Source organism: Triticum urartu, chromosome 4 (assembly GCF_003073215.2).
Source record: "Triticum urartu cultivar G1812 chromosome 4, Tu2.1, whole genome shotgun sequence".
In the NCBI taxonomy this organism is placed as follows: domain Eukaryota; kingdom Viridiplantae; phylum Streptophyta; class Magnoliopsida; order Poales; family Poaceae; genus Triticum; species Triticum urartu.
In genome coordinates this window covers 333973533-333988612 of record NC_053025.1, presented here as the reverse complement: position 1 = coordinate 333988612, position 15080 = coordinate 333973533, and positions in this window count along the sequence as shown.

The following is a 15080-nucleotide window of genomic DNA, read 5'->3' as shown; positions in this document are numbered from 1 at the left end:
TGCGGCCTCCATGGCATGGTTGAGCCTCCCGTCATCAGATGGCGTGATCTGCTCCAGATCTAGAGTCGGAGCAGTTGCAGGTCCTATCTCCAGGGTGTGGTTTGATGACAGATTTAAGTCATGTTCATCGTGGTGACAGGGAGCGGCTATCTCCATGGTCTCGAATCTGTCGAAGATCAAGTCTTCGCGGATGTCCGCGACATAGTTCAAGCTTCCAAATCTGACTTGATGGCCAGGGGCGTAGCTATCGATCTGCTCTAGATGGCCAAGCGAGTTGGCCCGCAGTATGAAGCCGCCGAACACGAATATCTATCCGGGGAGGAAGGTTTCTCCCTGGACAATGTTGTTGTGGATCATTTGACGGGGCCATCGAACTTCTTGACGACGACAAAGTGGAACTCTCAATGAAAGCACCTATGTCAGTGTCAAACCGACGGATCTCGGGTAGGGGATCCTGAACTGTGCGTCTGAGGTTGATGGTGACAAGAGACAGGGAACACAATGTTTACCCAAGTTCGGGCCCTCTAGATGGAGGTAAAACCCTACGTCCTGCTAGATTAATATTGATGAGTATGGGGGTTACAAGAGTTGATCTACCATGAGATCATAATTGAAGGAAATATGCCCTAGAGGCAATAATAAAGTTATTATTTATTTCCTTATTTCATGATAAATGTTTATTATTCATGCTAGAATTGTATTAACCGGAAACATGATACATGTGTGAATATATAGACAAACAGAGTGTCACTAGTATGCCTCTACTTGAGTAGCTTGTTGATCAAAGATGGTTATGTTTCCTAGCCATAGACATGTGTTGTCATTTGATTAATGGGATCACATCATTAGGAGAATGATGTGATTGACTTGACCCATTCCGTTAGCTTAGCACTTGATCATTTAGTATGTTGCTATTGCTTTCTTCATGACTTATACATGTTCCTATGACTATGAGATTATGCAACTCCAGTTTACCGGAGGAACACTTTGTGTGCTACCAAGCGTCACAAAGTAACTGGGTGATTATAAAGGTGCTCTACAGGTGTCTCTGAAGGTACATGTTGGGTTGGCGTATTTCGAGATTAGGATTTGTCACTCCGATTGTCGGAGAGGTATCTCTGGGCCCTCTCGGTAATGCACATCACATAAGCCTTGCAAGCATTGCAACTAATGAGTTAGTTGCGGGATGATGTTTTACGAAACGAGTAAAGAGACTTGCCGGTAACGAGATTAAACTAGGTATTGAGATACCGACGATCGAATCTCGGGCAAGTAACATACCGATGACAAAGGGAACAATGTATGTTGTTATGCGGTCTGACCGATAAAGATCTCCGTAGAATATGTGGGAGCCAATATGAGCATCCAGGTTCCGCTATTGGTTATTGACCGGAGACGTGTCTCGGTCATGTCTACATAGTTCTCGAACCCGTAGGGTCCGCACGCTTAAAGTTTCGATGACAGTTATATTATGAGTTTATGAGTTTTGATGTACCGGAGGAGTTCGGAGTCCTGTATGAGATCTGGTACATGATGAGGAGTCTCGAAATGCTCGAGACATAAAGATCGATATATTGGACGACTATATTCGGACATCGGAAAGGTTCCGAGTGATTCGGATATTTTTCGGAGTACCGGAGAGTTACGGGAATACGTATTGGGCCTTATTGGGCCATACGGGAAAGAAGGAAAAGGGCCTCAAGGGTGGCCGCACCCCTCCCCTTGGTCTGGTCCGAATTGGACTAGGGAAGGGGGGCGCCCCCTTCCTTCCTTCTCCTTTTCCCTTCCTCTTTTCCTATTTCCATATGGGAGGTGGAATCCTACTAGGACTAGGGAGTCCTAGTAGGACTCCACACTTGGCGCGCCCCCTCCTAGGGCCGGCCTCCTCCTCCATTGATCCTTTATATACGGGGGCAGGGGGCACCCCAAAGACACAACAATTTATCATTGATCTCTTAGCCGTGTGCGGTGCCCCCCTCCACCATAGTCCACCTCGATAATACTGTAGCGGTGCTTAGGCGAAGCCCTGCGTCGGTAGAACATCAACATCGTCACCACGCCGTCGTGCTGATGAAACTCTCGCTCAACACTCGGCTGGATCAGGGTTCGAGGGACGTCATCGGGATGAACGTGTGCAAGAACTCAGAGGTGTCGTAGTTTCGGTGCTTGATCGGTCGGGCCGTGAAGACATACGACTACATCAACCGCGTTGTCATAACGCTTCCGCTATCGGTCTATGAGGGTACATGGAAAACACTCTCCTCTCTCGTTGCTATGCATCACCATGATCCTGCGTGTGCGTAGGAAATTTTTTGAAATTACTACGTTCCCCAACAATAATGGCTAAAACCCTAGAAGTCTAGCCTATCTGATTCTGATTATCCTTCTCCCTATGAACTGAACCCTCCAGTTTTTATAGACACTGGAGGTAACTAGGGTTGTACAAAGTCGGTTACATAGAAAGGAAATAGTACATCCGGCCGCCTAGCTTGCCATCCACGCCAAGGAGAGTCCCTTCCGGACACGGGTGAAAGTCTTCGGTCTTGTATCTTTGTTGCCCATCAGTGCGGCCCATGTCCAACAGGCCGGATGCCCGAGGACCCCTTTGTACAGGACTCCCTCAGCCACCTCTACCAAATCTTGTAGATGATAATGAACTCCATGGAACAGAGCTAGAAACTGTCGTGTGTTTGTGGAGCCTCCATCAACCAAATAGTACTTGCCAGAGGTACATGGAAGTCCGATTGAATAGCAGATTTCAATACTCCAACATCTGAGGCAAGACCCCTCCCAACCAGCTGACACATAAACAAAGTTGAGATCGAAGTCATAGGCGACCATTACATTTTGGGAGAGGCCCCCCTTTCCATTCCTGTATGGAGCAGCCTCATCGGATGTTATGGTCATGGGAACATGAGTCCCATCTATTGCCCCTAGGTAGTTCTACATTGAACAAGCTATGGATACTATATGTGTTATACTAGGGAGGAGATAAATTCCTAAAGTACATAGCAAGGGATGGCGTGTACCTCAAAGAAAGGCCAAAACTGGGGATTTGTTGATATTTTCCAATGAGTGTCTTGTTGGGGAACGTATTAATTTCAAAAATTCTCCTACACACACGCAAGATCATGGTGATGCATAGCAACGAGAGAGGAGAGTATCGTCCATGTACCCTCATAGACCGTAAGCGGAAGCATTATGAGAACGCGGATGATGTAGTCGTATGTCTTCATGATCCGACCGATCCAAGTACCGAACATACGGCACCTCCGAGTTCAGCACACGTTCAGCTCGATGACGTCCCACGAACTCCGATCCAGCAGAGCTTCACAGGTGAGTTCCGTCAGCATGACGATGTGGTGACGGTGATGATGTTGCTACCGACGCAGGGCTTCGCCTAAGCATCGCTATGATATGATCGAGGTGGATTATGGTGGAGGGGGGCACCGCACACGGCTTGGAACAATCAACTTGTGTGTCCTAGGGTGCCCCCTGCCCCCGTATATAAAGGAGTAAGGGGGGAGGCCGGTGCTACCTCTTGAGCACTTGTGTTGGTTTTCCCTTGAAGAGGAAAGGGTGGTGCACCAAAGTAGCGTAAGTATTTCTCTCAGTTTTGAGAACCAAGGTATCAATCCAGTAGGAGGCTATGCGCGAGTCCCTCGTACCTGCACAAAACAAATAACACCTCGCAACCAACGCGATAAGGGGTTGTCAATCCCTTCACAGTCACTTACGAGAGTGAGATCTGATAGATATGATAAAATAATATTTTTGGTATTTTTGTGATAAATATGCAAAGTAAAATAAAAGCAAAGGAAATAACTAAGTATTGGAAGATTAATATGATGAAGATAGACCCGGGGGCCATAGGTTTCACTAGTAGCTTCTCTTAAGAGCATAAGTATTTTACGGTGGGTGAACGAATTACTGTTGAGCAATTGACAGAATTGAGCATAGTTATGAGAATATCTAGGTATGATCATGTATATAGGCATCACGTCTGAGACAAGTAGACCGACTCCTGCCTGCATCTACTACTATTACTCCACTCATCGACCGCTATCCAGCATGCATCTAGAGTATTAAGTTCATGAAAACAGAGTAACGCCTTAACCAAGATGACATGATGTAGAGGGATAAATTCATGTAATATGATAAAAACCCCATCTTGTTATCCTCGATGGCAACAATACAATACGTGCCTTGCAGCCCCTACTGTCATTGGGAAAGGACACCGCAAGATTGAACCCAAAGCTAAGCACTTCTCCCATTGCAAGAAAGATCAATCTAGTAGGCCAAACCAAACTGATAATTCGAAGAGACTTGCAAAGATAACCAATCATACATAAAAGAATTAAGAGAAGATTCAAATATTGTTCATAGATAATCTTGATCATAAACCCACAATTCATCGTTCTCAACAAACACATCGCAAAAAGAAGATTACATCCAATAGATCTCCACAAGAGAGGGGGAGAACATTGTATTGAGATCCAAAAAGAGAGAAGAAGCCATCTAGCTAATAACTATGGACCCGAAGGTCTGAGGTAAACTACTCACACTTCATCGGAGAGGCTATGGTGTTGATGTAGAAGCCCTCTGTGATGGATGCCCCCTCCGGCGGAGATCCGGAACAGGCCCCAAGATGGGATCTCGTGGATATAGAAAGTTACGGCGGTGGAATTAGGGTTTTGGCTCCGTATCTGATTGTTTGGGGGTATGTAGGTATATATAGGAGGAAGGAGTATGTCGGTGGAGCAACAGGGGGCCCACGAGGGTGGAGGGCGCGCCTGGGGGGGTAGGCGTGCCCCCCTACCTCGTGGCCTCCTCCTTTATTTCTTGACGTAGGGTCCAAGTCTCCTGGATCATGTTCGGTGAGAAAATCACGTTCCCAAAGGTTTCATTCCGTTTGGACTCCGTTTGATATTCCTTTTCTTCGAAACCCTAAAATAGGCAAAAAAACAGCAATTCTGGGTTGGGCCTCCGGTTAATAGGTTAGTCCCAAAAAAATATAAAAGTGGATAATAAAGCCCAACAATGTCCAAAACAGTAGATAATATAGCATGGAGCAATCAAAAATTATAGATACGTTGGAGACGTATCAAGCATCCCCAAGCTTAATTCCTGCTCGTCCTCGAGTAGGTAAATGATAAAAACAGAATTTTTGATGTGGAATGCTACTTGGCATAATTTTAATGTAATTCTTCTTAATTGTGGTATGAATATTCAGATCCAAAAGATTCAAGATAAAAATTCATATTGACATAAAAATAGTAATACTTCAAGCATACTAACTAAGCAATTATGTCTTCTCAAAATAACATGGCCAAAGAAACTTCATCCCTACAAAATCATATAGTTTAGTCATGCTCCATTTTCGTCACACAAGAATGCTCTCATCATGCACAACCCCGATGACAAGCCAAGCAATTGTTTCATACTTTAGTAATCTCAAACCTATAAACTTTCACGCAATATATGAGCGCGAGCCATGGACATAGCACTATGGATGGAATAGAATATGATGATGGGGGTTATGTGGAGAAGACAAAAAAGGAGAAAGTCTCACATCAACGAGGATAATCAATGGGCTATGGAGATGCCCATCGATTGATGTTAATGCAAGTAGTAGGGATTGCCATGCAACGGATGCACTAGAGCTATAAATGTATGAAAGCTCAACAAAAGAAACTAAGTGGGTGTGCATCCAACTTGCTTACTCACGAAGACCTAGGGCACTTGAGGAGGCCCATTGTTGGAATATACAAGCCAAGTTCTATAATGAAAAATTCCCACTACTATATGGAAGTGACAAAACAAAAGACTCTCTATCATGAAGATTATGGTGCTACTCTGAAGCACAAGTGTGGCAAAGGATAGTAGCATTGTCCCTTCTCTCTTTCTCTCTCTTTTTTTGGCCTTCTCTTCTTTTTTATGGAATTTCTCTTTTTTTAATTCCTCACTTGGGACAATGCTCTAGAAAATGATGATCATCACACTTCTATTTATTTACAACTCAATGATTACAACTCGATGCTAGAACAAAAGATGACTCTATATGAATGCCTCCGGCGGTGTACCGGGATATGCAATGAACCAAGAGTGACATGTATGAAAGAATTATGAATGGTGGCTTTGCCACAAATACTATGTCAACTACATGATCATGCTAAGCAATATGACAATGATGAATGTGTCATGATAAACGGAATGGTGGAAAGTTGCATGGCAATATATCTCAGAATGGCTATGGAAATGCCATAATAGGTAGGTATGGTGGCTGTTTTGAGGAAGATATAAGGAGGTTTATGTGTGAAAGAGCGTATCATATCACGGGGTTTGGATGCACCGGCGAAGTTTGCACCAACTCTCAATGTGAGAAAGGGCAATGCACGGTACCGAAGAGGCTGGCAATGATGGAAGGGTGAGAGTGCGTATAATCCATGGACTCAACATTAGTCATAAAGAACTCACATACTTATTGCAAAAATCTACAAGTCATCAAAAACCAAGCACTACGCGCATGCTCCTAGGGGGATAGATTGGTAGGAAAAGACCATCGCTCGTCTCCGACCGCCACTCATAAGGAGGACAATCAAAGAACACCTCATGTTTCAAATTTGTTACATAACGTTTACCATACGTGCATGCTACGGGACTTGCAAACTTCAACACAAGCATTTCTCAAATTCACAACTACTCAACTAGCACGACTTTGATATTATTACCTCCATATCTCAAAACAATCATCAAGCATCAAACTTCTCTTAGTATTCAAAACACTCATAAGAAAAAATTTACTAATCTTGAATACCTAGCATATTAGGATTATTTAAGCAAATTACAATGCTATTTAAGACACTCAAAATAATCTAAGTGAATCATGAGAGATCAATAGTTTCTATAAAACAAATCCACCACCGTGCTCTAAAAGATATAAGTGAAGTACTAGAGCAAAACTATATAACTCAAAAGATATAAGTGAAGCACATAGAGTATTCTAACAAATTCCAAATCATGTATGGCTCTCTCAAAAGGTGTGTACAGCAAGGATGATTGTGGTAAACTAAAAAGCAAAGACTCAAATCATACAAGACGCTCCAAGCAAAACACATATCATGTGGTGAATAAAAATATAGCTCCAAGTAAAGTTACCGATGGAAGCAGACGAAAGAGGGGATGCCTTCCGGGGCATCCCCAAGCTTTGGCTTTTAGGTGTCCTTAGATTATCTTGGGGGTGCCATGGGAATCCCCAAGCTTAGGCTCTTGCCACTCTTTGTTCCATAATCCATCAAATCTTTACCCAAAACTTGAAAACTTCACAACACAAAACTTAAAGTAGAAAATCTCGTGAGCTCCGTTAGCGAAAGAAAACAAAAGACCACTTCAAGGTACTGTAATGAACTCATTCTCTATTTATATTGGTGTTAAAAATACTGTATTCCAACTTCTCTATGGTTTATAAACTATTTTACTAGCCATAGATTCATCAAAATAAGCAAACAACACACGAAAAACAGAATCTGTCAAAAACAGAACAGTCTATAGTAATCTGTAGCTAGCGCAAGATCTGGAACCCCAAAAATTCTAAAATAAATTTATGGACGTGAGTAATTTATATATTAATAATCTGAAAAATGAATTAACTAAATAGCACTTTCCAAATAAAAATGGCAGCAGTTCTCGTGAGCGCTAAAGTTTCTGTTTTTTACAGCAAGATATCAAGACTTTCCCCAAGTCTTCCGAACGGTTCTACTTGGCACAAACACTAATTAAACACAAACAACACAACCAAAACAGAGGCTAGGTAAATTATTTATTACTAAACAGGATCAAAAAATCAAGGAATAAAAATAAAATTGGGTTGCCTCCCAACAAGCGCTATCGTTTAACGCCCCTAGCTAGGCATAAAAAGCAAGGATAGATCTAGGTATTGCCATCTTTGGTAGGCAATCCATAAGTGGCTCTCATAATATATTCATAAGGTAATTTAATTTTCTTTCTAGGAAAGTGTTCCATGCCTTTCCTTAATGGAAATTGGAATCTAATATTTCCTTCCTTCATATCAATAATTGCATCAATCGTTCTTAGGAAAGGTCTATCAAGGATAATAGGACATGAAGGATTGCAATCTATGTCAAGAACAATAAAATCTATGGGCAAATAATTCCTATTTGCGACAATAAGAACATCATTGATTCTTCCCATTGTTTTCTTAATAGTGGAACCCACAAGGTGCAAGTTTAGAGAGCAATCATCAAAATCACGGAAACCTAACAAATCACACAAAGTCTTTGGAATCATGGAAACACTAGCACCCAATCACATAAAGCATAGAACTCATGATCTTTAATCTTAATTTTAATAGTTGGTTCCCAATAATCATAAAGTTTTCTAGGGATAGAAACTTCCAACTCAAGTTTTTCTTCATAACATTGCATCAAGGCATCAACGATATGTTTAGTAAACGCTTTATTTTGACTATAAGCATGAGGAGAATTTAGCACGGATTGAAACAAGGAAATACAATCAATCAAAGAGCAATTTTCATAATTAAATTCCTTGAAATCTAAAATAGTGGGTTTAGCAACATCTAGGGTTTTAATTTCTTTAGTCCCACTTTCATCAAATTTAGCATCAAGATCTAAAAACTCCGAATTTTTGGAACGCCTTCTAGGTAAAGGTGGATCGTATTCAGTCCCATCATTATCAAGATTCATATTGCAAAACAAAGATTTAATAGGGGACACATCTATAACTTTTAGATCTTCATCTTTATTTTCATAGGAACTAGAAGAACACGCTCTTATAAAGGCATCTTTCTTAGCACGCATCCTAGCGGTTCTTTCTTTGCACTCATCAATGGAAATTCTCATGGATTTGAGAGACTCATTGATATCATGCTTAGGAGGAATAGATATAAGCTTTAAAGAATCAACATCAAGAGAAATTTTATCAACGTTCCTAGCCAAATCATCAACTTTAAGCAATTTCTCTTCAATCAAAGCATTGAAATTCTTTTGCGAAGTAATAAATTCTTTAATATTAGATTCAAAATCAGAGGGCATCTTATTATAATTTCCATAAGAATTGTTGTAGGAATTACCATAATTATTAGAGGGATTACTAGGATAAGGCCTAGGATTAAAATTTCCTCTATACGCGTTGTTACCAAAATTGTTCATACCAACAAAATTCACATCCATAGATTCATTATTATTCTCAATCAAAGTAGACAAGGGCATATCATTAGGATCAGAAGAAACACTCTTAGTAGCAAATAATTTCATAAGTTCATCCATCTTTCCACTCAAGACATTAATTTCTTCTATCGCATGCACCTTTTTATTAGTAGATCTTTCAATATGCCATTGAGAATAATTAACCATAATATTATCTAGGAGTTTAGTAGCTTCTCCTAAAGTGATTTCCATAAAAGTGCCTCCCGTGGCTGAATCTAAAATATTTCTAGAAGCAAAATTCAATCCGGCATAAAAAAATTGTATAATCATCCACAAATTCAAACCATGAGTAAGGCAATTGCGTATCATTAATTTCATCCTCTCCCAAGCTTGTGCAACATGTTCATGATCAAGTTGCTTAAAATTCATAATATCGTTTCTAAGGGAGATGATCTTAGCAGGAGGAAAATACTTAGAGATAAAAGCATCTTTGCACTTGTTCCAAGAATCAATACTATTTTTAGGCAAAGACGAAAACCAAGCTTTAGCACGATCTCTAAGCGAAAAAGGAAATAGCTTCAACTTAACAATATCGTTGTCCACATCTTTCTTCTTTTGCATATCACACAAATCAACGAAGCTATTTAGATGGGTAGCGGCATCTTCACTAGGAAGGCCGGAAAACGGATCTTTCATGACAAGATTCAGCAAAGCGACATTAATTTCACAAGATTCAGCATCGGTAAGAGGAGCAATCGGAGTGCTAATAAAATCATTGTTGTTGGTATTGGTAAAGTCACACAATTTAGTGTTATCTTGAGCCATCGTGACAAGCAAGCAATCCAACACACAAGCAAACAAAAAGCAAGCGGGCAAAAAGAGGCAAATAGAGAAAGAGAGGGAAGATAGAGAGAGAGAACGAATAAAACGGCAAGGGTGAAGTGGGGGGGAGAAAAATGAGAGGCAAATGGCAAATAATGTAATGCGGGAGATAAGGGTTGTGATGGGTACTTGGTATGTTGACTTTTGCGTAGACTCCCCGGCAACGGCGCCAGAAATCCTTCTTGCTACCTCTTGAGCACTTGCGTTGGTTTTCCCTTGAATTGGAAAGGGTGGTGAAGCAAAGTAGTGTAAGTATTTCCCTCAGTTTTGAGAACCAAGGTATCAATCTAGTAGGAGGCTACGCGCGAGTCCCTCGTACCTGCACAAAACAAATAACTCCTCGCAACCAACGCGATAAGGGGTTGCCAATCCCTTCACGGTCACTTACGAGAGTGAGATCTGATAGATATGATAAAATAATTTTTTTGGTATTTTTGTGATAAAGATGCAAAGTAAAATAAAATCAAAGGAAATAACTAAGTATTGGAAGATTAATATGATGAAGATAGACCCGGGGGCCATAGGTTTCACTAGTGGCTTCTCTCAAGAGCATAAGTATTTTACGGTGGGTGAACGAATTATTGTTGAGCAATTGACAGAATTGAGCATAGTTATGAGAATATCTAGGTATGATCATGTATATAGGCATCACGTCTGAGACAAGTAGACCGACTCCTTCCTGCATCTACTACTATTACTCCACTGATCGACCGCTATCCAGCATGCATCTAGAGTATTGAGTTCATGAAAACAGAGTAACGCCTTAACCAAGATGACATGATGTAGAGGGATAAATTCATGCAATATGATAAAAAAATCATCTTGTTATCCTCGATGGAAACAATACAATACGTGCCTTGCAGCCCCTACTGTCACTGGGAAAGGACGCCGCAAGATTGAACCCAAAGCTAAGCACTTCTCCCATTGCAAGAAAGATCAATCTAGTAGGCCAAACCAAACTGATAATTCGAAGAGACTTGCAAAGATAACCAATCATACATAAAAGAATTCAGAGAAGATTCAAATATTGTTCATAGATAATCTTGATCATAAACCCACAATTCATCGGTCTCAACAAACACACCGCAAAAAGAAGATTACATCAAATAGATCTCCACTAGAGAGGGGGAGAACATTGTATTGAGATCCAAAAAGAGAGAAGAAGCCATCTAGCTAATAACTATGGACCCGAAGGTCTGAGGTAAACTACTCACACTTCATCGGAGAGGCTATGGTGTTGATGTAGAAACCCTCCGTGGTGGATGCCCTCTCCGGCGGAGCTCCGGAACAGGCCCCAAGATGGGATCTCGTGGATACAGAAAGTTACGGCGGTGGAATTAGGGTTTTGGATCTGTATCTGATCGTTTGGGGGTACGTAGGTATATATAGGAGGAAGGAGTACGTCGGTGGAGCAACAGGGGGCCCACGAGGGGGGAGGGCGCGCCTCCTACCTCGTGGCCTCCTCCTTTATTTCTTGACGTAGGGTCCAAGTCTCCTGGATCATGTTCAGTGAGAAAATCACGTTCCCGAAGGTTTCATTCCGTTTGGACTCCGTTTGATATTCCTTTCTTCAAAACCCTAAAATAGGCAAAAAAACAACAATTCTGGGCTGGGCCTCCGGTTAATAGGTTAGTCCCAAAAATAATATAAAAGTGGATAATAAAGCCTAATAATGTCCAAAACAGTAGATAATATAGCATGGAGCAATCAAAAATTATAGATACGTTGGAGACGTATCAGCCGTCCGGCCCTTGCAGGGCGCGCCAGGAGGAGTCCTCCTCCTAGTAGGAGTAGGACTCCCCTTTCCTACTCCTACTAGGAGGGGGAAAGGAAGGAGGAGAGGGAGAAGGAAAGGGGGCGCCGCCCCCCTTCCGTAGTCCAATTCGGACCAGAGGGGGAGGGGGCGTGTGGCCTGCCCTAGCCGGACCTCTCTCTCTCTCTCCACTAAGGCCCATGTGGCCCATTACTTCTCCGGGGGGGTCCGATAACCCTCCGGCACTCCGGTTTTCTCCAAAATCACCCGGAACACTTTCGGTATCCGAATACAGTCGTCCAATATATCAATCTTTATGTCTCGACCATTTCAAGACTCCTCGTCATGTCTGTGATCACATCCGGGACTCCGAACTACCTTCGGTACATCAAATCACATAAACTCATAATATCGATCGTCACCGAACATTAAGCGTATGGACCCTACGGGTTCGAGAACTATGTAGACATGACCGAGACACTTCTCCGGTCAATAACCAATAGCAGAACCTGGATGCTCATATTGGATCCTACATATTCTACGAAGATCTTTATCGGTCAAACCGCATAACAACATACGTTGTTCCCTTTGTCATTGGTATGTTACTTGCCCGAGATTCGATCGTCGGTATCTCAATACCTAGCTCAATCTCATTACCGGAAAGTCTCTTTACTCGTTCCGTAATGCATTATCTCGCAACTAACTCTTTAGTTGTATTGCTTGCAAGGCTTATAGTGATGTGCATTGCCGAGAGGGCCCAGAGATACCTCTCTGGCAATCGGAGTGACAAATCCTAATCTCGATCTATGCCAACTCAACAAGTACCATCGGAGACACCTGTAGAGCACCTTTATAATCACCCAGTTACGTTGTGACGTTTGGTAGCACACAAAGTGTTCCTCCAGTAATCAGGACTTGCATAATCTCATAATCATAGGAACATGTATAATTCATGAAGAAAGTAATAGAAGTAAACTAAAATGATCTAGTGCTAAGCTAACGGAATGGGTCAAGTCAATCACATCATTCTCCTAATGATGTGATCCCGTTTATCAAATGACAACTCATGTCTATGGTTAGGAAACATAACCATCTTTGACCAATGAGCTAGTCAAGTAGAGGCATACTAGTGACACTCTGTTTGTCTATGTATTCACACATGTATTATGTTTCCGGTTAATACAATTCTAGCATGAATAATAAACATTTATCATGCAATAAGGAAATAAATAATAACTTTATTATTGCCTCTAGGGCATATTTCTTTCAGTCTCCCACTTGCACTAGAGTCAATAATCTAGATTACACAGTAATGATTCTAACACCCATGGAGCCTTGGTGTTGATCATGTTTTGCTCGTGAGAGAGGCTTAGTCAACGGGTCTGCAACATTCAGATCTGTATGTATCTTGCAAATCTCTATGTCTCCCACCCGGACTTGATCGCGGATGGAATTGAAGCGTCTCTTGATGTGTTTGGTTCTCTTGTGAAATTTGGATTCCTTTGCTATGGCAATTGCACCAGTATTGTCACAAAAGATTTTCATTGGACCCAATGCACTAGGTATGACACCTAGATCAGATATGAACTCCTTCATCTAGACTCCTTCATTTTCTGCTTCCGAAGCAGCTATGTACTCCGCTTCACACATAGATCCTGCCACGAAGCTTTGTTTAGAACTGCTCCAACTGACAGCTCCACCGTTCAATATAGACACGTATCCGGGTTTCAATTTAGAGTCGTCCGGATCAGTGTCAAAGCTTGCATCGACATAACCATTTACGATGAGCTCTTTGTAACCTCCATAAACGAGAAACATATCCTTAGTCCTTTTCGGGTATTTCAGGATGTTCCTGACTGCTGTCCAGTGATCCACTCCTGGATTACTTTGGTACCTCCCTGCTATACTAATAGCAAGGCACACATCAGGTCTGGTACACAGCATTGCATACATGATAGAGCCTATGGATGAATCATAGGGAACACTTTTCATTTTCTCTCTATCTTCTGCAGTGGTCGGGCATTAGGTCTTACTCAACTTCACACCTTGTAACACAGGCAAGAACCCTTTCTTAGCTTGATCCATTTTGAACTTCTTCAAAGCTTTATCAAGGTATGTGCTTTGTGAAAGTCCAATTAAGCGTCTTGATCTATCTCTATAGATCTTGATGCCCAATATATAAGAAGCTTCACCGAGGTCTTTCATTGAAAAACTCTTATTCAATTATCCTTTTATGCTATCCAGAATTCTATATCATTTCCAATCAACAATATGTCATCCACATATAACATTAGAAATGCTACAGAGCTCCCACTCACTTTCTTGTAAATACATGCTTCTCCAAAAGTCTGCATAAAACCATATGCTTTGATCACACTATCAAAATGTTTATTCCAACTCTGAGAGGTTTGCACCAGTCCATAAATGGATCGCTGGTGCTTGTACACTTTGTTAGCACCCTTTGGATTGATAAAACCTTCAGGTTGCATCATATACAACTCTTCTTCCAGAAATCCATTCAGGAATGCAGTCTTCACATCCATTTGCCAAATTTCATAATCATAAAATGCGGCAATTGCTAACATGATTCGGACGGACTTAACATCGCTACGGGTGAGAAGGTCTCACCGTAGTCAACTCCTTGAACTTGTCAAAAACCTTTCGCAACAAGTCGAGCTTTGTAGACAGTAACGTTACCATCAGCATCAGTCTTCTTCTTGAAGATCCATTTATTCTCGATGGCTTGCCGATCATCGGCAAGTCAACCAAAGTCCACACTTTTTTCTCATACATGGATCCCATCTCAGATTTCATGGCCTCAAGCCATTTTTCGGAATCTGGGCTCATTATCTCTCCCTCATAGTTCGTAGGTTCGTCATGGTCAAGTAACATGACCTCCAGAACGGGATTACCATACCACTCTGGTGCGGATCTTACTCTGGTTGACCTACGAGGTTCGGTAGTAACTTGATCAGAAGTTTCATGATCATCATCATTGGCTTCCTCACTAATTGGTGTGGGTGCCACAGGAACCGGTTTTTGTGATGGACTACTTTCCAATAAGGGAGCAGGTATAGTTACCTCATCAAGTTCTACTTTCCTCCCACTCACTTCTTTCGAGAGAAACTCCCTCTATAGAAAGGATCCATTCTTAGCAACAAATGCCTTGCCTTCGGATCTGTGATAGAAGGTGTACCCAACAGTCTCCTTTGGGTATCTTGTGAAGACACATTTCTCCAATTTAGGTTCGAGCTTATCAG